Source organism: Melospiza melodia, chromosome 5 (assembly GCF_035770615.1).
Source record: "Melospiza melodia melodia isolate bMelMel2 chromosome 5, bMelMel2.pri, whole genome shotgun sequence".
NCBI lineage: Eukaryota > Metazoa > Chordata > Aves > Passeriformes > Passerellidae > Melospiza > Melospiza melodia.
This window is the reverse complement of record NC_086198.1, coordinates 61700079-61721580: the sequence shown is the minus strand read 5'-3', so window position 1 is coordinate 61721580 and position 21502 is coordinate 61700079.

The window sequence follows — 21502 nt, the reverse complement described above, 5'->3', positions numbered from 1 at the left end:
ATACATTGGAAATTTAGCTGGGGGTTCCTTTTCCCAGCAGACTACTTCTAGAACGAGCTTGTACACTGAAGCTGACTCTTTTGCTCTCTTTTTGTTTCTTTCCTATTTTCTTGGCTTCTTTGCCACTATCTAGACAATTTTGGAACTTTGTTCCCAACTAAAATGGTTTCAATAGTCTGATTGTGATCATACATTTTTACAAGGAATTTTTAAAATCTTTCCTCGAGTCCAGAAAGTCAAGGACTTAGATCTTTTTCTTCCCTTATCAATATTGCCATGAAATTGATAAATAAAGACCAACTCTTTATTTTTGTTTTTAACCCACGTAGATAATTCCCATCCATTAATCCATTTTGTGGACCAATAGCTGCCATTCTGATGGAAGCTGTCACTTCTTAACAATAGGCATTCTGTGACTATGTTGACTGCACTTTGGGTGAAGATCCTAACTGGTCTTAGATATACATAGGGAGAAATTTGCTCAGCCAGTGTCAGTCTTAAGCATGCGTATCAGAAGATCTTTCTAGAGCTGGGAATTTTCCCATGAAAGGGATTCAGTTAGGGAAGAGACACTTGTGCCAGAGTTTTACATTCTTCTTGAACACTGCTTAAGGAACTTAGATGCCATGTCCATTTGGATCTCTGTCTGCACAGAACTTTGTCATGCCAGTGCTTTGAAATGCATCTTGAAGAGAATTCACTAGCACAGAATGAAAGAGAGTGGAAGGGGTTGGTGGGGCTAACCAGGCCCAACCCCCCTGCCTAAACCAGGATACCTAGAGCCTCTTGCCCAGGATTCTATCTGGGTGTACTTTTAATGTCTTCAAAGATCCAGGCTCCACAATCTTTCTGGGCAGTCTGTGCCGTGGTTCAGTCACCCTGACAGTAAAGAAACATTTACTGATGTTCAAAGGCAATCTCCTGTATTTCAGTGTGTGCCCACTGCCTCTTGTCTTTTCCCTCAGCATCACTGAAAAGACACTGATTCCCTCCCCTTTGCACTATTGCTTCCATATGTATGTGTGATGCCATGTAGAGGTATGTCAAAAACCTCCCTGAAGCCCAGGCAGATAATATTCCCTTCATCTACCAGTCAAGTTGATTCATCAGAGGAGTTTAAAGTGATGTTCAGCATGAAATTCCCCTGAAAAATCATGCTAACTACATTATTTGGTCATCTGTCATGTGCCTGGCAAGGATTTCCAGGAAGAGCTGCTTCATCAACTTCCTGGGGATAAAAAAGAGGCTGGCTGGTTTGTACTATGGCGAGTCCTCTTAATTGCCTTTTTTGAAGATGGGTGTCATTTGCTAACATCCACTCTTTAGCCTCTCTTGTCGTCTACATCTTAGCAAAACGCTTTTCCACTATGTCTGGCTAGGAAAAACTGTGCCAGCACAGAAAACATCTCCCATCGTGTTCTAGAAGTTGCACGGATGTCTGCCAAGTGTTTGGCAGGAAGAAAAGAAAAGTTGTCCAAAACAGCTTCCAATCGAATGTTCATGTGATTGGAAAAGTCAGGAGAGTGCAAAGGTACTGTTTTCTATCAGTTGGCAAGGTGCGCACACAATCCCAGTGTTGTACAGCTTGCTTCTTCACCTTCCCGAAGCTGCCGCTCTCGCCGGCTGCCGGAGCCCAAGAAGCGGCTTCTTCGCGCAAAGACGATTGTGCCGCTCACAGGGCTCTCCTTAGCGCGGCTTCTGTCGAAAGACGCCCGGCAGCGGCTCTTACCTCCGGAGAGCATCCTACCTTCGTCTTTAGCTCCTCTTCTCATCTACACCTCGGCAAAAAGCTTTTCCACTATGTCTGGCTAGGAAAAACTGTGCCAGCACAGAAAACATCTCCCATCGTGTTCTAGAAGTTGCACGGATGTCTGCCAAGTGTTTGGCAGGAAGAAAAGAAAAGTTGTCCAAAACAGCTTCCAATCGAATGTTCCTGTGATTGGAAAAGTCAGGAGAGTGCAAAGGTACTGTTTTCTATCAGTTGGCAAGGTGCGCACACAATCCCAGTGTTGTACAGCTTGCTTCTTCACCTTCCCGAAGCTGCCGCTCTCGCCGGCTGCCGGAGCCCAAGAAGCGGCTTCTTCGCGCAAAGACGATTGTGCCGCTCACAGTGCTCTCCTTAGCGCGGCTTCTGCCGAAAGACGCCCGGCAGCGGCTCTTACCTCCGGAGAGCATCCTACCTTCGTCTTTAGCTCCTCTTCTCATCTACACCTCGGCAAAACGCTTTTCCACTATGTCTGGCTAGGAAAAACTGTGCCAGCACAGAAAACATCTCCCATCGTGTTCTAGAAGTTGCACGGATGTCTGCCAAGTGTTTGGCAGGAAGAAAAGAAAAGTTGTCCAAAACAGCTTCCAATCGAATGTTCCTGTGATTGGAAAAGTCAGGAGAGTGCAAAGGTACTGTTTTCTATCAGTTGGCAAGGTGCGCACACAATCCCAGTGTTGTACAGCTTGCTTCTTCACCTTCCCGAAGCTGCCGCTCTCGCCGGCTGCCGGAGCCCAAGAAGCGGCTTCTTCGCGCAAAGACGATTGTGCCGCTCACAGTGCTCTCCTTAGCGCGGCTTCTGCCGAAAGACGCCCGGCAGCGGCTCTTACCTCCGGAGAGCATCCTACCTTCGTCTTTCGCGTCTTTTGTAGTCTACAAATTTGCAAAACACTTTTCCATTATGTCTGGCTAGGAAAAACTGTGCCAGCACAGAAAACATCTCCCATCGTGTTCTAGAAGTTGCACGGATATCTGCCAAGTGTTTGGCAGGAAGAAAAGAAAAGTTGTCCAAAACAGCTTCCAATCGAATGTTCCTGTGATTGGAAAAGTCAGGAGAGTGCAAAGGTACTGTTTTCTATCAGTTGGCAAGGTGCGCACACAATCCCAGTGTTGTACAGCTTGCTTCTTCACCTTCCCGAAGCTGCCGCTCTCGCCGGCTGCCGGAGCCCAAGAAGCGGCTTCTTCGCGCAAAGACGATTGTGCCGCTCACAGGGCTCTCCTTAGCGCGGCTTCTGCCGAAAGACGCCCGGCAGCGGCTCTTACCTCCGGAGAGCATCCTACCTTCGTCTTTAGCTCCTCTTCTCATCTACACCTCGGCAAAAAGCTTTTCCACTATGTCTGGCTAGGAAAAACTGTGCCAGCACAGAAAACATCTCCCATCGTGTTCTAGAAGTTGCACGGATGTCTGCCAAGTGTTTGGCAGGAAGAAAAGAAAAGTTGTCCAAAACAGCTTCCAATCGAATGTTCCTGTGATTGGAAAAGTCAGGAGAGTGCAAAGGTACTGTTTTCTATCAGTTGGCAAGGTGCGCACACAATCCCAGTGTTGTACAGCTTGCTTCTTCACCTTCCCGAAGCTGCCGCTCTCGCCGGCTGCCGGAGCCCAAGAAGCGGCTTCTTCGCGCAAAGACGATTGTGCCGCTCACAGGGCTCTCCTTAGCGCGGCTTCTGCCGAAAGACGCCCGGCAGCGGCTCTTACCTCCGGAGAGCATCCTACCTTCGTCTTTCGCGTCTTTTGTAGTCTACATCTTAGCAAAACGCTTTTCCACTATGTCTGGCTAGGAAAAACTGTGCCAGCACAGAAAACATCTCCCATCGTGTTCTAGAAGTTGCACGGATGTCTGCCAAGTGTTTGGCAGGAAGAAAAGTTGTCCAAAACAGCTTCCAATCGAATGTTCCTGTGATTGGAAAAGTCAGGAGAGTGCAAAGGTACTGTTTTCTATCAGTTGGCAAGGTGCGCACACAATCGCAGTGTTGTACAGCTTGCTTCTTCACCTTCCCGAAGCTGCCGCTCTCGCCGGCTGCCGGAGCCCAAGAAGCGGCTTCTTCGCGCAAAGACGATTGTGCCGCTCACAGTGCTCTCCTTAGCGCGGCTTCTGCCGAAAGACGCCCGGCAGCGGCTCTTACCTCCGGAGAGCATCCTACCTTCGTCTTTCGCGTCTTTTGTAGTCTACATCTTAGCAAAACGCTTTTCCACTATGTCTGGCTAGGAAAAACTGTGCCAGCACAGAAAACATCTCCCATCGTGTTCTAGAAGTTGCACGGATGTCTGCCAAGTGTTTGGCAGGAAGAAAAGGAAAGTTGTCCAAAACGCTTCAAATCGAATGTTCCTGTGATTGGAAAATTCAGGAGAGTGCAAAGGTACTGTTTTCTATCAGTTGGCAAGGTGCGCACACAATCGCAGTGTTGTACAGCTTGCTTCTTCACCTTCCCGAAGCTGCCGCTCTCGCCGGCTGCCGGAGCCCAAGAAGCGGCTTCTTCGCGCAAAGACGATTGTGCCGCTCACAGTGCTCTCCTTAGCGCGGCTTCTGCCGAAAGACGCCCGGCAGCGGCTCTTACCTCCTGAGAGTGGCAGCTTCGGGAAGGTGAAGAAGCAAGCTGTACAACACTGGGATTGTGTGCGCACCTTGCCAACTGATAGAAAACAGTACCTTTGCACTCCTGACTTTTCCAATCACATGAACATTCGATTGGAAGCTGTTTTGGACAACTTTTCTTTTCTTCCTGCCAAACACTTGGCAGACATCCGTGCAACTTCTAGAACACGATGGGAGATGTTTTCTGTGCTGGCACGGTTTTTCCTAGCCAGACATAGTGGAAAAGCGTTTTGCTAAGATGTAGACTACATAAGACGCGAAAGACGAAGGTAGGATGCTCTCCGGAGGTAAGAGCCGCTGCCGGGCGTCTTTCGGCAGAAGCCGCGCTAAGGAGAGCCCTGTGAGCGGCACAATCGTCTTTGCGCGAAGAAGCCGCTTCTTGGGCTCCGGCAGCCGGCGAGAGCGGCAGCTTCGGGAAGGTGAAGAAGCAAGCTGTACAACACTGGGATTGTGTGCGCACCTTGCCAACTGATAGAAAACAGTACCTTTGCACTCTCCTGACTTTTCCAATCACAGGAACATTCGATTGGAAGCTGTTTTGGACAACTTTTCTTTTCTTCCTGCCAAACACTTGGCAGACATCCGTGCAACTTCTAGAACACGATGGGAGATGTTTTCTGTGCTGGCACAGTTTTTCCTAGCCAGACATAGTGGAAAAGCTTTTTGCCGAGGTGTAGATGAGAAGAGGAGCTAAAGACGAAGGTAGGATGCTCTCCGGAGGTAAGAGCCGCTGCCGGGCGTCTTTCGGCAGAAGCCGCGCTAAGGAGAGCCCTGTGAGCGGCACAATCGTCTTTGCGCGAAGAAGCCGCTTCTTGAGCTCCGGCAGCCGGCGAGAGCGGCAGCTTCGGGAAGGTGAAGAAGCAAGCTGTACAACACTGGGATTGTGTGCGCACCTTGCCAACTGATAGAAAACAGTACCTTTGCACTCTCCTGACTTTTCCAATCACAGGAACATTCGATTGGAAGCTGTTTTGGACAACTTTTCTTTTCTTCCTGCCAAACACTTGGCAGACATCCGTGCAACTTCTAGAACACGATGGGAGATGTTTTCTGTGCTGGCACAGTTTTTCCTAGCCAGACATAGTGGAAAAGCGTTTTGCCGAGGTGTAGATGAGAAGAGGAGCTAAAGACGAAGGTAGGATGCTCTCCGGAGGTAAGAGCCGCTGCCGGGCGTCTTTCGGCAGAAGCCGCGCTAAGGAGAGCACTGTGAGCGGCACAATCGTCTTTGCGCGAAGAAGCCGCTTCTTGGGCTCCGGCAGCCGGCGAGAGCGGCAGCTTCGGGAAGGTGAAGAAGCAAGCTGTACAACACTGGGATTGTGTGCGCACCTTGCCAACTGATAGAAAACAGTACCTTTGCACTCTCCTGACTTTTCCAATCACATGAACATTCGATTGGAAGCTGTTTTGGACAACTTTTCTTTTCTTCCTGCCAAACACTTGGCAGACATCCGTGCAACTTCTAGAACACGATGGGAGATGTTTTCTGTGCTGGCACAGTTTTTCCTAGCCAGACATAGTGGAAAAGCGTTTTGCTAAGATGTAGACGACAAGAGAGGCTAAAGAGTGGATGTTAGCAAATGACACCCATCTTCAAAAAAGGCAATTAAGAGGACTCGCCATAGTACAAACCAGCCAGCCTCTTTTTTATCCCCAGGAAGTTGATGAAGCAGCTCTTCCTGGAAATCCTTGCCAGGCACATGACAGATGACCAAATAATGTAGTTAGCATGATTTTTCAGGGGAATTTCATGCTGAACATCACTTTAAACTCCTCTGATGAATCAACTTGACTGGTAGATGAAGGGAATATTATCTGCCTGGGCTTCAGGGAGGTTTTTGACATACCTCTACATGGCATCACACATACATATGGAAGCAATAGTGCAAAGGGGAGGGAATCAGTGTCTTTTCAGTGATGCTGAGGGAAAAGACAAGAGGCAGTGGGCACACACTGAAATACAGGAGATTGCCTTTGAACATCAGTAAATGTTTCTTTACTGTCAGGGTGACTGAACCACGGCACAGACTGCCCAGAAAGATTGTGGAGCCTGGATCTTTGAAGACATTAAAAGTACACCCAGATAGAATCCTGGGCAAGAGGCTCTAGGTATCCTGGTTTAGGCAGGGGGGTTGGGCCTGGTTAGCCCCACCAACCCCTTCCACTCTCTTTCATTCTGTGCTAGTGAATTCTCTTCAAGATGCATTTCAAAGCACTGGCATGACAAAGTTCTGTGCAGACAGAGATCCAAATGGACATGGCATCTAAGTTCCTTAAGCAGTGTTCAAGAAGAATGTAAAACTCTGGCACAAGTGTCTCTTCCCTAACTGAATCCCTTTCATGGGAAAATTCCCAGCTCTAGAAAGATCTTCTGATACGCATGCTTAAGACTGACACTGGCTGAGCAAATTTCTCCCTATGTATATCTAAGACCAGTTAGGATCTTCACCCAAAGTGCAGTCAACATAGTCACAGAATGCCTATTGTTAAGAAGTGACAGCTTCCATCAGAATGGCAGCTATTGGTCCACAAAATGGATTAATGGATGGGAATTATCTACGTGGGTTAAAAACAAAAATAAAGAGTTGGTCTTTATTTATCAATTTCATGGCAATATTGATAAGGGAAGAAAAAGATCTAAGTCCTTGACTTTCTGGACTCGAGGAAAGATTTTAAAAATTCCTTGTAAAAATGTATGATCACAATCAGACTATTGAAACCATTTTAGTTGGGAACAAAGTTCCAAAATTGTCTAGATAGTGGCAAAGAAGCCAAGAAAATAGGAAAGAAACAAAAAGAGAGCAAAAGAGTCAGCTTCAGTGTACAAGCTCGTTCTAGAAGTAGTCTGCTGGGAAAAGGAACCCCCAGCTAAATTTCCAATGTATTCCTGCGCTTGATTCAGTAACTGGTCAATGTAAAAACCAATCCTTTTGTACAACTTCTTCCAGCAACAAAAACTCCAACAGGTTGACACTACCATCATGCCTGTTCCAGACATATTTAAAAGAGAAATGATGATTTTCTTGAAAACCTACTTACATAAAAGTTGCAAGATGGTGGAGGGATTCCCACATCCTCCTTCCTCCATCTGGCTTGAAAGTATATTTGATAAAATATGCAACAAAGCACATGATTTATAAGGGAGAGTCAAATGGATGATTTGGGAATCGATCTCTTGTTGATAGTAAACTTCATATCCACTCGGTGTGACCTTTTTAAAACAAAATGTGGAGCTGAGGCATGAATCTGCCACAACAATTGTAAAGCAAACATACACACTCCCCTTCATATGCCCCCCCCTCCACACACACCTAGGCACACACAGAGATCAGCATAGCAGATCATGAACACCTTGGAAAAGACTGAAATGCTAAATGCCTCTCTTGATGGGCAAAAGAGCTGGTGCAGTAATTCAAATGCCTGGTACAAAAATTCTGTTTAATATTTAGCTCCTATTTAAAACACAGCTTTTCATTTCATTCTATTTACAGAATATTTTCATTTCATTTGTTTCTTTAAAATTACTTAGTTCTCACCTGTTGTATGTCTAGGAATATTTTCTTCCAAAAATAGAAAAAAATAGATGATATCTTTTCAGCAGAAAACATTGGTTGATACAATTTTAAACCATCATGATATGGAAGAATTCTTCTGTCCCTCTCGAAGGTGGAAGAAGCATTTGGATCACAGATCATCTACAATGAAATACTTGACATGTTTAAGATGCTTTCAATCAATTTTGATCGTCAATTGCTTATTTGTTGTAAACAGTAATTTTTCAGTGAAGGGAAAGCGTGTGTGGTATATCTACATGATATGTTCAAAGGCAGTTCCTACTAATGGCCAGGCTGAATTCCAGTAAATAATGTCCCGAATGATATTTTGCCGCCTTCTTTGGCACTTCATGAAATCTTACCCCGATGAAGTGCTGAAACACAGAGATTTTCTCTTAGAGAGTGTCTCATGTTGTAACCTATCCCATGGATTTTATGCTGTAATTCTTATCTCTTTTAAAATTTACTATCTTCTGTACAGTTTTCATGAAACTTTCTGTTACAGTAGTGAATAGCACAGATAAATGTCATTTTGTACAACTTTGAATTTACCCCAAGAGCTGAGAGAAAACTTGATCCTATACTTCAATCCGAGTTTCTTCTATAGTCCAACTTTGTTTCTCTACCATCAAGCTTCTCCTTTGTTGCTGCTCCAAGCCCCGTCCAAGGTGACCTTGAATACTTTCAGGGATGGGACACCCACAACTTCTCTGGGCAACCTGTTCCAGTGTTCCAGCACTCCCACAGTAAAAAAGGCCTTCCTTTCATCTAATATGTGTAGGAAATCATAAATCTAGGCATAGAAGCTTGGAGTGCAAATTTGAAATTCTTTGGATTTGAAGCACATTTTATATGAATACTGACTTACAGATGACTAAAAGATGTTGATGGGCATTTGAGCTGACAAGTTTTGAAAAAGTGCACGGAAATTAAAATTGAAACCACTAAAATTAAAAACTCCTTGCCATTTTCTTTTTCCTCTCCTATTCAAAATTGCATATGTCAGATATCAGGGCTTCATGCAAACCTCTCAGATGCTCTCAGAGAAAAAGCTTTTCTTTCAGACTAAGTTGCGGTTGACGTAGAACACTAGCAGGAGTGAAAGATTTTCTGGGCATTGGGGCAGCACGTTCTCCTTGGATTTGTGTGCAGAATGCATTTTATCCAAACTGGAAAATAGATCCCAGCTCTGTTCTATTCATCATTCTTACTTCATCAGGCCAGAAGATTCTGTGAAAAGTAGCCTGTGGACCTTGAAGACAGCGCATGTGAACCAGATGAGAGGTGATAGAGAAGTTGAGGGAGAGAAGAAAGAGCATATGGCTGAAACCAGAAAGTATTTCTCCACGTGATCATGGAAGATTGCAGGAGCCACTTGGTACTATCAAACCAGCCCAACTTGGCACTGGTGCCACTATGGGTCTGGGAGCCATGTTGCATATCGTGCATTTTAAGGAGCCAGCTGGCCACACCCAGCCATATGCCCCCAAACACAAACCAAGCCCTTTTCTCTGGCAAACAAAACTCAGCTGCCCTGCTTCTGGATGGCAGATTGCAGGAGCCACTTGGTACTATCAAACCAGCCCAACTTGGCACTGGTGCCACCTTGGCTCTGGGAACCATGCTGCCTATTGTAGCTTTTCAGGAGTCAGCCGGTCACTCCCAGCCATAGGCCCCCAAACAGAAACCTCGGCCCGTTTCCCTGGCAAACAAAAGTAAGCTGCCCCGCTTCTGGATGGCAGATTGCAGGAGTTACTTAGTACTATCAAATCAGCCCGACTTGGCACAGGTGCCACCTTGGATCTGGGAACCATCCTGTGTATCGTGGATTTTCAGGGGCCAGCCGGCCACTCTCAGCCATATGCCCCCAAACACAAACCACGGACCTTTTCTCTGGCAAACAAAACTCAGCTGCCCCACTTCTGGATGGCAGATTGCAGGAGCCACTTGGGACTATCACAGCAGCACAACATGGCACTGCTGCCACCTTGGATCTGGGAACAATCCTGCGTATCGTACATATTCAGGAACCAGCCGAACACTCCCAGCCACAGGCCCCCAAACACAAACAACGGCCCATTTCCCTGGCAAACAAAACTCAGCTGCCCCGCTTCTGGATGGCAGTTTGCAGGAGCCACTTGGGACTATCAAACCAGCCCGACTTGGTAATGGTACCACCTTGGATCTGGGAACCATCCGGCGTATCGTGGATTTTCAGGGGCCAGCCGGTCATTCCCAGCCATATGCTCCCAAACACAAACCTCGGCCCTTTTCTCTGGCAAACAAAACTCAACTGCCCCTCTTCTGGATGGCAAATTGCAGGACGCACTTGGTACTACAAAAAGAGCCCGACTTGGCAGTGGTGCCACCTTGGCTCTGGGAACCATCCTGCGTATCGAGCATTTTAAGGAGCCAGCCGGCAATTCCCAGCCGTATGCCCCAAAAAGAAACCACGGACCTTTTCTCTGGCAAAAAAAACTCAGCTGTCCCGCTTCTGGATGGCAGATTGCAGGAGTCACTTTGAACCATACAACCAGCCTTACTTGGCACTGGTGCCACCTTGGATCTGGGAACCATCCTGCCTATCGTTGATTTTCAGGGGCCAGCCTACCACTCTCGGCCATAGGCCCCCAAACACAAACCACAGCCCTTTTCTCTAGCAAACAAAATTTAGCTGCCCCGCTTCTGGATGGCAAATTGCAGGAGCCACTGGGTACTACAAAAACAGCCCGACTTGGCACTGGTGCCACCTTGCGTCTGGTTACCATGCGGCGTATCGTGCATTTTAAGGAGCCAGGTGGCCACTCCCAGCCATATGCCCCCAAACACAACCCACGGCCCTTTTCTCTGGCAAACAAAACTCAGCTGCCCCGCTTCTGGATGGCAGATTGCAGGAGGCACTTGGTACTATCAAACCAGCCTGACTTGGCACTGGTGCCACCTTTGGTCTGGGAACCATCCTGCGTATTGTGGATTGTCAGGAGACAGCCGACCACTCTCGGCCACAGACCCCAATCAAAAACAAAGGTCCGTTTCCCTGGCAAAAAAAACTCAGCTGCCCCGCTTCTGGATGGGAGATTGCAGGAGGCACTTGACACTGTCAAACGAGCCCCACTTTGTACTGGTGCCACCTTGGGTCTGGGAACCATGCTGCGTATCGTGGATTTTCAGGAGCCAGCCGGCCACTGCCAGCCACAGGCCCCCAAACAAAAACCACAGCCTTTTTCTCTGGCAAACAAAACTTAGCTGCCTCACTTCTGGATGGCAGATTGCAGGAGCCACTTGGTGTAATCAAACCAGCCCGACTTGGCACTGGTGCCACCTTGGGTCTGGGAACCATCCTGCGTATCGTGGATTCTAAGGAGCCAGCCGGCCACTCCCAGCCACAGGCCCCCAAACAAAATCAACGGCGCTGTTCCCTGGAAAACAAAACACGCCTGCCAAATTTTGATGGAGTTTGCAGGAACCACTTGGTATTATCAAACCAGCCCAACTTGGCACTGGTGCCACCTTGGGTCTGGATACCATGCTGCGTATCGTGGATTCTAACGAGCCAGCCGGCCACTCCCAGCCACAGGCCCCCAAACACAAACAACGGCGCTTTTCCCTGGAAAACAAAACTCGCCTGCCAACATTTTCATGGCAGATTGCAGGAGCCACTTGGTACTATCAAACCAGCCCGACTTGGCACTGGTGCCACCATGGGTCTGGTCACCATCCTGCCTATCGTAACTTTTCAGGAGCCAGCCGGTCACTCCCAGCCATAGGCCCTGAGACACAAACCTCGGCCCGTTTCCCTGGCAAACAAAAGTAAGCTGCCCCGCTTCTGGATGGCAGATTGCAGGAGCCACTTGGTACTATCAAACCAGCCCGACTTGGCACTGGTGCCACCTTGGGTCTGGATACCATGCTGCGTATCGTGGATTCTAAGGAGCCAGCCGGCCACTCCCACCCACAGGCCCCCAAACACAAACAACGGCGCTTTTCCCTGGAAAACAAAACTCGCCTGCCAACTTTTTGATGGCAGATTGCAGGAGCAACTTGGTACTATCAAACCAGCCAAACTTGGCACTGGTGTCACCATGGGTCTGGTCACCATCCTGCCTATGGTAGCTTTTCAGGAGCCAGCCGGTCACCCTCAGCCATAGGCCCCGAGACAAAAACCTCGGCCCGTTTCCCTGGCAAAAAAAAGTAAGCTACCCCGCTTCTGGATGGCAGATTGCAGGACGCACTTGGTACTATCAAACCAGCCCAACTTGGCACTGGTGCCACCTTGGGTCTGGGAACCATCCTGCTTATCGTGGATTCTAAGGAGCCAGCCGGTCACTCCCAGCCACAGGCCCCCAAACAAAATCAACGGCGCTTTTCCCTGGAAAACAAAACTCGCCTGCCAACATTTTGATGGCAGATTGCAGGAGCAACTTGGTACTATCAAATCAGCCCAACTTGGCACTGGTGCCACCATGGGTCTGGTCACCATCCTGCCTATCGTAGCTTTTCAGGAGCCAGCCGGTCACTCCCAGCTATAGGCCCCCAGACAAAAACCTCGGCCCCTTTCCCTGGCATACAAAAGTAAGCTACCCCGCTTCTGGATGGCAGATTGCAGGAGCCACTTGGTACTATCAAACCAGCCCGACTTGGCACTGGTGCCACCTCTGGTCTGGGAACCATCCTGCGTATCGTGGATTCTAAGGAACCAGCCGGTCACTCCCAGCCACAGGCCCCCAAACACAAACAACGGCGCTTTTCCCTGGAAAAAAAAACTCGCCTGCCAACATTTTGATGGCAGATTGCAGGAGCCACTTGCTACTATCAAATCAGCCCAACTTGGCACTGGTGCCACCATGGGTCTGGTCACCATCCTGCCTATCGTAGCTTTTCAGGAGCCAGCCGGTCACTCCCAGCCATAGGCCCCAGACAAAAACCTCGGCCATTTTCCCTGGCAAACAAAAGTATGCTACCCCGCTTCTGCATGGCAGATTGCAGGAGCCACTTTGCAGCATCAAACTAGCCCGACTTGGCACTGGTGCCACGTCAGGTCTGGGAACCATCCTGCGTATCGTGGATTCCAATTAGCAAGCCGGCCACTCGCAGCCACAGGCCCCCAAACACAAACAACGGCGCTTTTCCCTGGAAATCAAAACTCGCCTGCCAAATTTTTGATGGCAGATTGCAGGAGCCACTTGGTACTATCAAACCAGCCCAACTTGGCACTGGTGCCACCATGGGTCTGGTCACCATCCTGCCTATCGTAGCTTTTCAGGAGCCAGCCGGTCACTCGCAGCCATAGGCCCCCAGACACAAAGCTCGGCCCGTTTCCCTGGCAAACAAAAGTAAGCTGCCCCGCTTCTGGATGGCAGATTGCAGGAACCACTTGGTACTATCAAACCAGACAACTTGGCACTGGTGCCACCTTGGGTCTGGGAACCATCCTGCGTATCGTGGATTCTAAGCAGCCAGCCGGCCACTCCCAGCCACAGGCCCCCATTTACAACAACGGCGCTTTTCCCTGGAAAACAAAACTCGCCTGCCAACATTTTGATGGCAGATTGCAGGAGCCACTTGGTACTATCAAATCAGCCCAACATGGCACTGGTGCCACCATGGGTCTGGGAACCATCCTGCCTATCGTAGCTGTTCACGCGCCAGCCGGTCACTCCCAGCCATAGGCCCCCAGAGAAAAACCTCGGCCCTTTTCCCTGGAAAACAAAAGTAAGCTGCCCCGCTTCTGGATGGCAGATTGCAGGAGCCACTTTGCACCATCAAACTGGCCCGACTTGTCACTGGTGCCACCTCTGGTCTGGGAACCATGCTGCGTATCGTGGATTCTAAGGAGCCAGCCGGCCACTCCCAGCCACAGGCCCCCAAACACAAACAACGGCGCTTTTCCCTGGAAAACAAAACTCGCCTGCCAACTTTTTGATGGCAGATTGCAGGAGCCACTTGGTACTATCAAACCAGCCCAACTTGGCACTGGTGCCACCATGGGTCTGGTCACCATCCTGCCTATCGTAGCTTTTCAGGAGCCAGCCGGTCACTCCCAGCCATAGGCCCCCAGACACAAAGCTCGGCCCTTTTCCCTGGCAAACAAAAGTAAGCTGCCCCGCATCTGGACGGCAGATTGCAGGAATCACTTGGTACTATCAAACCAGCCCAACTTGGCAGTGGTTCCACCTTGGGTCTGGGAACCATCCTGCGTATCGTGGATTCTAAGGAGCCAGCCGGTCACTCCCAGCCACAGGCCCCCAAACACAAACAACGGCGCTTTTCCCTGGAAAACAAAACTCGCCTGACAACTTTTTGATGGCAGATTGCAGGAGCCACTTGCTACTATCAAATCAGCCCAACTTGGCACTGGTGCCACCATGGGTCTGGTCACCATCCTGCCTATCGTAGCTTTTCAGGAGCCAGCCGGCCACTCCCAGCCATACGCCCCCAGACAAAAAGCTCGGCCCGTTTCCCTGGCAAACAAAAGTAAGCTACCCCGCTTCTGGATGGCAGATTGCCGGAGCCACTTTGCACCATCAAACTAGCCCGTCTTGGCACTGGTCCCACCTTGGGTCTGGGAACCATCCTGCGTATCGTGGATTCTAATTAGCCAGCCGGCCACTCCCTACCACAGGCCCCCAAACACAAACAACGGCGCTTTTCCCTGGAAAACAAAACTCGCCTACCAACTATTTGATGGCAGATTACAGGAGCCACTTGGTACTATCAAACCAGCCCAACTTGGCACTGGTGCCACCATGGGTCTGGTCACCATCCGGCCTATCGTAGCTGTTCACGCGCCAGCCGGTCACTCCCAGCCATAGGCCCCCAGAGAAAAACCTCGGCCCTTTTCCCTGGAAAACAAAAGTAAGCTGCCCCGCTTCTGGATGGCAGATTGCAGGAGCCACTTTGCACCATCAAACTAGCCCGACTTGGCACTGGTGCCACGTCAGGTCTGGGAACCATCCTGCGTATCGTGGATTCCAATTAGCAAGCCGGCCACTCGCAGCCACAGGCCCCCAAACACAAACAACGGCGCTTTTCCCTGGAAATCAAAACTCGCCTGCCAAATTTTTGATGGCAGATTGCAGGAGCCACTTGGTACTATCAAACCAGCCCAACTTGGCACTGGTGCCACCATGGGTCTGGTCACCATCCTGCCTATCGTAGCTTTTCAGGAGCCAGCCGGTCACTCGCAGCCATAGGCCCCCAGACACAAAGCTCGGCCCGTTTCCCTGGCAAACAAAAGTAAGCTGCCCCGCTTCTGGATGGCAGATTGCAGGAACCACTTGGTACTATCAAACCAGACAACTTGGCACTGGTGCCACCTTGGGTCTGGGAACCATCCTGCGTATCGTGGATTCTAAGCAGCCAGCCGGCCACTCCCAGCCACAGGCCCCCATTTACAACAACGGCGCTTTTCCCTGGAAAACAAAACTCGCCTGCCAACATTTTGATGGCAGATTGCAGGAGCCACTTGGTACTATCAAATCAGCCCAACATGGCACTGGTGCCACCATGGGTCTGGGAACCATCCTGCCTATCGTAGCTGTTCACGCGCCAGCCGGTCACTCCCAGCCATAGGCCCCCAGAGAAAAACCTCGGCCCTTTTCCCTGGAAAACAAAAGTAAGCTGCCCCGCTTCTGCATGGCAGATTGCAGGAGCCACTTTGCACCATCAAACTGGCCCGACTTGTCACTGGTGCCACCTCTGGTCTGGGAACCATGCTGCGTATCGTGGATTCTAAGGAGCCAGCCGGCCACTCCCAGCCACAGGCCCCCAAACACAAACAACGGCGCTTTTCCCTGGAAAACAACACTCGCCTGCCAACATTTTGATGGCAGATTGCAGGAGCCACTTGGTACTATCAAACCAGCCCAACTTGGCACTGGTGCCACCATGGGTCTGGTCACCATCCTGCCTATCGTAGCTTTTCAGGAGCCAGCCGGTCACTCCCAGCCATAGGCCCCCAGACACAAAGCTCGGCCCTTTTCCCTGGCAAACAAAAGTAAGCTGCCCCGCATCTGGACGGCAGATTGCAGGAATCACTTGGTACTATCAAACCAGCCCAACTTGGCAGTGGTTCCACCTTGGGTCTGGGAACCATCCTGCGTATCGTGGATTCTAAGGAGCCAGCCGGTCACTCCCAGCCACAGGCCCCCAAACACAAACAACGGCGCTTTTCCCTGGAAAACAAAACTCGCCTGCCAACATTTTGATGGCAGATTGCAGGAGCCACTTGCTACTATCAAATCAGCCCAACTTGGCACTGGTGCCACCATGGGTCTGGTCACCATCCTGCCTATCGTAGCTTTTCAGGAGCCAGCCGGTCCCTCCCTGCCATAGGCCCCCAGAGAAAAACCTCGGCCCGTTTCCCTGGCAAACAAAAGTAAGCTGCCCTGCTTCTGGATGGCAGATTGCAGGAACCACTTGGTACTATCAAACCAGCAAAACTTGGCACTGGTGCCACCTTGGGTCTGGATACCATGCTGCGTATCGTGGATTCTAAGGAGCCAGCCGGCCACTCCCAGCCACAGGCCCCCAAACACAAACAACGGCGCTTTTCCCTGGAAAACAAAACTCTCCTGCCAACTTTTTGATGGCAGATTGCAGGAGCCACTTGGTTTTATCAAATCAGCCCAACTTGGCACTGGTGCCACCATGGGTCTGGTCACCATCCTGCCTATCGTAGCTTTTCAGGAGCCAGCCGGTCACTCCCAGCCATACGCCCCCAGACAAAAAGCTCGGCCCGTTTCCCTGGCAAACAAAAGTAAGCTACCCCGCTTCTGGATGGCAGATTGCAGGAGCCACTTTGCACCATCAAACTAGCCCGTCTTGGCACTGGTCCCACCTTGGGTCTGGGAACCATCCTGCGTATCGTGGATTCTAATTAGCCAGCCGGCCACTCCCTACCACAGGCCCCCAAACACAAACAACGGCGCTTTTCCCTGGAAAACAAAACTCGCCTACCAACTATTTGATGGCAGATTACAGGAGCCACTTGGTACTATCAAACCAGCCCAACTTGGCACTGGTGCCACCATGGGTCTGGTCACCATCCGGCCTATCGTAACTTTTCAGGAGCCAGCCGGTCACTCCCAGCCATAGGTCCCCAGTCACAAACCTCGGCCCGTTTCCCTGGCAAACAAAAGTAAGCTGCCCCGCTTCTGGATGTCAGATTGCAGGAACCACTTGTTGCCAAGTTGGGGTGGTTTTATAGTACCAAGTGGCTCCTGCAATCTGCCATCAAAAAGTTTGCAAGCGAGTTTTGTTTTCCAGGGAAAAGCGCCGTTGTTTGTGTTTGGGGGCCTGTGGCTGGGAGTGGCCAGCTGTCTCCTTAGAATCCACGATACGCAGGATTGGTCCCAGACCAGAGGTGGCACCAGTGCCCAGTCGGGCTGGTTTGATGGTGCAAAGTGACTCCTGCAATCTGCCATCCAGAAGCGGGGCAGCTTACTTTTGTTTGCCAGGGAAACGGGCAGAGCTTTGTGTCTGGGGGCCTATGGCTGGGAGTGACCGGCTGGCTCCTGAAAAGCTACGATAGGCAGGATGGTGACCAGACCCATGGTGGCACCAGTGCCAAGTTGGGCTGGTTTGATAGTACCAAGTGGCTCCTGCAATCTGCCATCAAAAAGTTGGCAGGTGAGTTTTGTTTTCCAGGGAAAAGCGCCGTTGTTTGTGTTTGGGGGCCTGTGGCTGGGAGTGGCCAGCTGGCTCCTTAGAATCCACGATACGCAGGATGGTTCCCAGACCAGAGGTGGCACCAGTGCCAAGTCGGGCTGGTTTGATGGTACAAAGTGGCTCCTGCAATCTGCCATCCAGAAGCGGGGTAGCTTACTTTTGTTTGCCAGGGAAACGGGCCGAGGTTTTTCTCTGGTGGCCTATGGCTGGGAGTGACCGGCTGGCGCCTGAAAAGCCACGATAGGCAGGATGGTGACCAGACCCATGGTGGCACCAGTGCCAAGTTGGGCTGGTTTGATAGTACCAAGTGGCTCCTGCAATCTGCCATCAAAAAGTTGGCAGGCGAGTGTTGTTTTCCAGGGAAAAGCGCCGTTGTTTTTGTTTGGAGGCCTGTGGCTGGGAGTGGCCGGCTGTCTCCTTTGAACCCAGGATACGCAGGATGGTTCCCAGAGCCAAGGTGGCGTCAGTGCCAAGTTGGGCTGGTTTGATAGTACCAAGTGGCTCCTGCAATCTGCCATCCAGAAGCGGGACAGCCTAATTTTGTTTCCCAGGGAAACGGGCCGAGGTATTTGTCTGGGGGCCTATGGCTGAGGGTGACTGGCTGGCTACTGAAAAGCTACGATAGGCAGGATGTTTACCAGACTCATGGTGGTACCAGAGCCAAGTCGGGCTGGTTTGATAATACTAAATAGCTCCTGCAATCTGCCATCCAGACGCGGGGCAGTGGATTTTTGTTTGCTGGACAAAAGTTCCGTGGTTTTTTTTTGGTGTTATATGGCTGGACGTGGCCGGCTGGCTCCTTAAAAAGCTCGATATGCAGGATTGTTCCCTGACCCAAGGTGGCATCAGTGCCAAGTCGGGCTGTTTTCGTAGTACCAAGTGCGTCCTGCAATTTGCCATCTAGAATAGGGGCAGTTGAGTTTTGTTTGCCAGAGCAAAGGGCCGTGGTATGTGTTTGGGGGCATATGGCTGAGAGTGGCCGGCTGGCCCCTGAAAATCCACGATAGGCAGGATGGTTCCCAGAGCCAAGGTGGCACCAGTGCCATGTTGGCCTGGTTTGATAGTACCATGTGGCTCCTGCAATCTGCCATCCAGAAGCGGGGCAGCTTACTTTTGTTTGCCAGGGAAACGGGCCGAGATATTTGTCTGGGGGCCTATGGCTGGGAGTGAGCGGCTGGCTCCTGAAAAGCTACGATAGGCAGGATGGTGACCAGACCCAAAGTGGAACCAGTACCAAGTTGGGCTGGTTTGATAGTACCAAGTGGCTCCTGCAATCTGCCATCAAAAATTTGGCAGGCGAGTTTTGTTTTCCAGGGAAAAGCGCCGTTGTTTTTGTTTAGAGGCCTGTCCTCGTAGAATCTACGTTACGCAGCATGGTTCCCAGAGCCAAGGTGGCACGAGGGCCAAGTCGGGCAGGTTTGATAGTACCAAATGCATCCTGCAATCTGCCATCCAAAAGCGGGGCAATTTACTTTTGTTTGCCAGGGAAACGGGCCGAGGTTTGTGTCTGGGGGCCTATGGCAGGGAGTGACCGTCTGGCTCCTGAAAAGCTACGATAGGCAGGATGTTTACCAGACCCATGGTGGCACCAGTGCCAAGTTGGGCTGATTTGATAGTACCAAGTGGCTCCTGCAATCTGCCATCCAGAATCGGGGCAGCTTGCTTTTGTTTTCCAGGGAAACGGGCCGAGGTTTGTGTCTGGGGGTCTATGGCTGGGAGTGACCGGCTGGCTCCTGAAAAGCTACGATAGGCAGGATGGTGACCAGACCCATGGTGGCACCAGTGCCAAGTTGGGCTGCTTTGATAGCACCAAGTGGCTCCTGCAATCTGCCATCAAAATGTTGGCAGGCGATTTTTGTTTTCCAGGGAAAAGCGCCGTTGTTTGTGTTTGGGCGCCTGTGGCTGGGAGTGGCCGGGTGGCTGCTTAGAATCCACGATACGCCGGATGGTTCCCAGACCCAAGGTGGCACCAGTGCCAAGTCGGGCTGGTTTGACACTACCAAGTGGCTCCTGCAATCTGCCATCCAGAATCGGGGCAGCTTAATTTTGTTTGCCAGGGAAACGGTCCGAGGTTTGTGTCTGGGGGCCTATGGCTGGGAGTGACCGGCTGGCTCCTGAAATGCTACAATAGGCAGGATGGTTCCCAGACCAATAGTGGCACCAGTGCCAAGTTGGGATGATTTGATAGTACCAAGTGGCTCCTGCAATCTGCCATCAAAAAGCTGGCAGGCGAGTTTTGTTTTCCAGGGAAAAGCGCCGTTGTTTGTGTTTGGGGGCCTGTGGCTGGGAGTGGCCGGCTGGCTCCTTAGAATCCACGATATGCAGGATTGTTCCCAGACCCAAGGTGGCACCAGTGCCAAGTCGGGCTGGTTTGATGGTGCAAAGTGGCTCCTGCAATCTGCCATCCAGACGCGGGGCAGCGGATTTTTGTTTCCATGAGAAATGGTCCGTGGTTTGTTTTTGGGGGTATATGGCTGGGCGTGGCCGGCTGGCTCCTTAAAAAGCTCGATATGCAGGATGGTTCCCTGACACAAGGTGGCACCAGTGCCACGTCGGGCGGTTTTCGTAGTACAAAGTGCGTCCTAAAATTTGCCATCCAGAAGAGGGGCAGTTGAGTTTTGTTTGCCAGAGAAAAGGTCCGTGGTTTGTTTTTGGGGGCATATGGCTGATAGTGGCCGGCTGGCCCCTGAAAATCCACGATAGGCAGGATGGTTCCCAGACCAGAGGTGTCACCAGTGCCAAGTCGGGCTGGTTTGATAGTACTAAATAGCTCCTGCAATCTGCCATGCAGAAGCGGGGCAGCTTACTTTTGGTTGCCAGGGAAACGGGCCGAGGTTTGTGTCTGGGGGCCTATGGCTGCGAGTGACCGGCTGGCTCCTGAAAAGCTACGATAGGCAGGATGGTGACCAGACCCATGGTGGCACCAGTGCCAAGTTGGGCTGGTTTGATAGTACCAAGTGGCTCCGGCAATCTGCCATCAAAAAGTTGGCAGGCGAGTTTTGTTTTCCAGGGAAAAGCGCCGTTGTTTGTGTTTGGGGGCCTGTGGCTGGGAGTGGCCAGCTGGCTCCTTAGAACCCACGATACGCAGGATGGTTCCCAGACCAGAGGTGGCACCAGTGCCAAGTTGGGCAGGTTTGATGGTGCAAAGTGGCTCCTGCAATCTGCCATCCAGAAGCGGGGTAGCTTACTTTTGTTTGCCAGGGAAACGGGCCGAAATATTTGTCTAGGGGCCTCTGGCTGGGGGTGGCTGGCTGGCACCTGAAAAGCTACGATAGGCAGGATGGTGACCAGACCCATGGTGGCACCAGTGCCAAGTTGGGCTGATTTGATAAAACCAAGTGGCTCCTGCAATCTGCCATCAAATGTTTGGAAGGCGAGTTTTGTTTTCCAGGGAAAAGCACCGTTGTGTGTGTTTTGGGGCCTGTGGCTGGGAGTGGCCAGCTGGCTCCTTAGAATCCACGATACGCAGGATGGTTCCCAGACCCAAGGTGGCACCAGTGCCAAGTCAGGCTGGTTTGTTAGTACCAAGTGGTTCCTGCAATCTGCCATCCAGAAGCGGGGCAGCTGAATTTTGTTTACCAGAGAAAAAGGCTGTTGTTTGTGTTTCGGGCCTGTGGCTGGCAGTGGCCGGCTGGCTCCTTAAAATCCATGATACGCAGCATGGTTCCCAGACCCAAGGTGGCACCAGTGCCAAGTAGGGCTGGTTTCATAGTACCCAGTGGCTCCTGCAATCTCCCATCAGGAAGAGGGGCAGTTGAGTTTTGTTTTCCAGAGAAAAGGGCCGTGGTTTGTGTTTGGGGCCTATGGCTGAGAGTGACCGGCTGGCCCCTGAAAATCCACGATAGGAAGGATGGTTCCCAGATCCAAGGTGGCAGCAGTGCCATGTTGTGCTGGTGTGATAGTCCCAAGTGGCTCCTGCAATC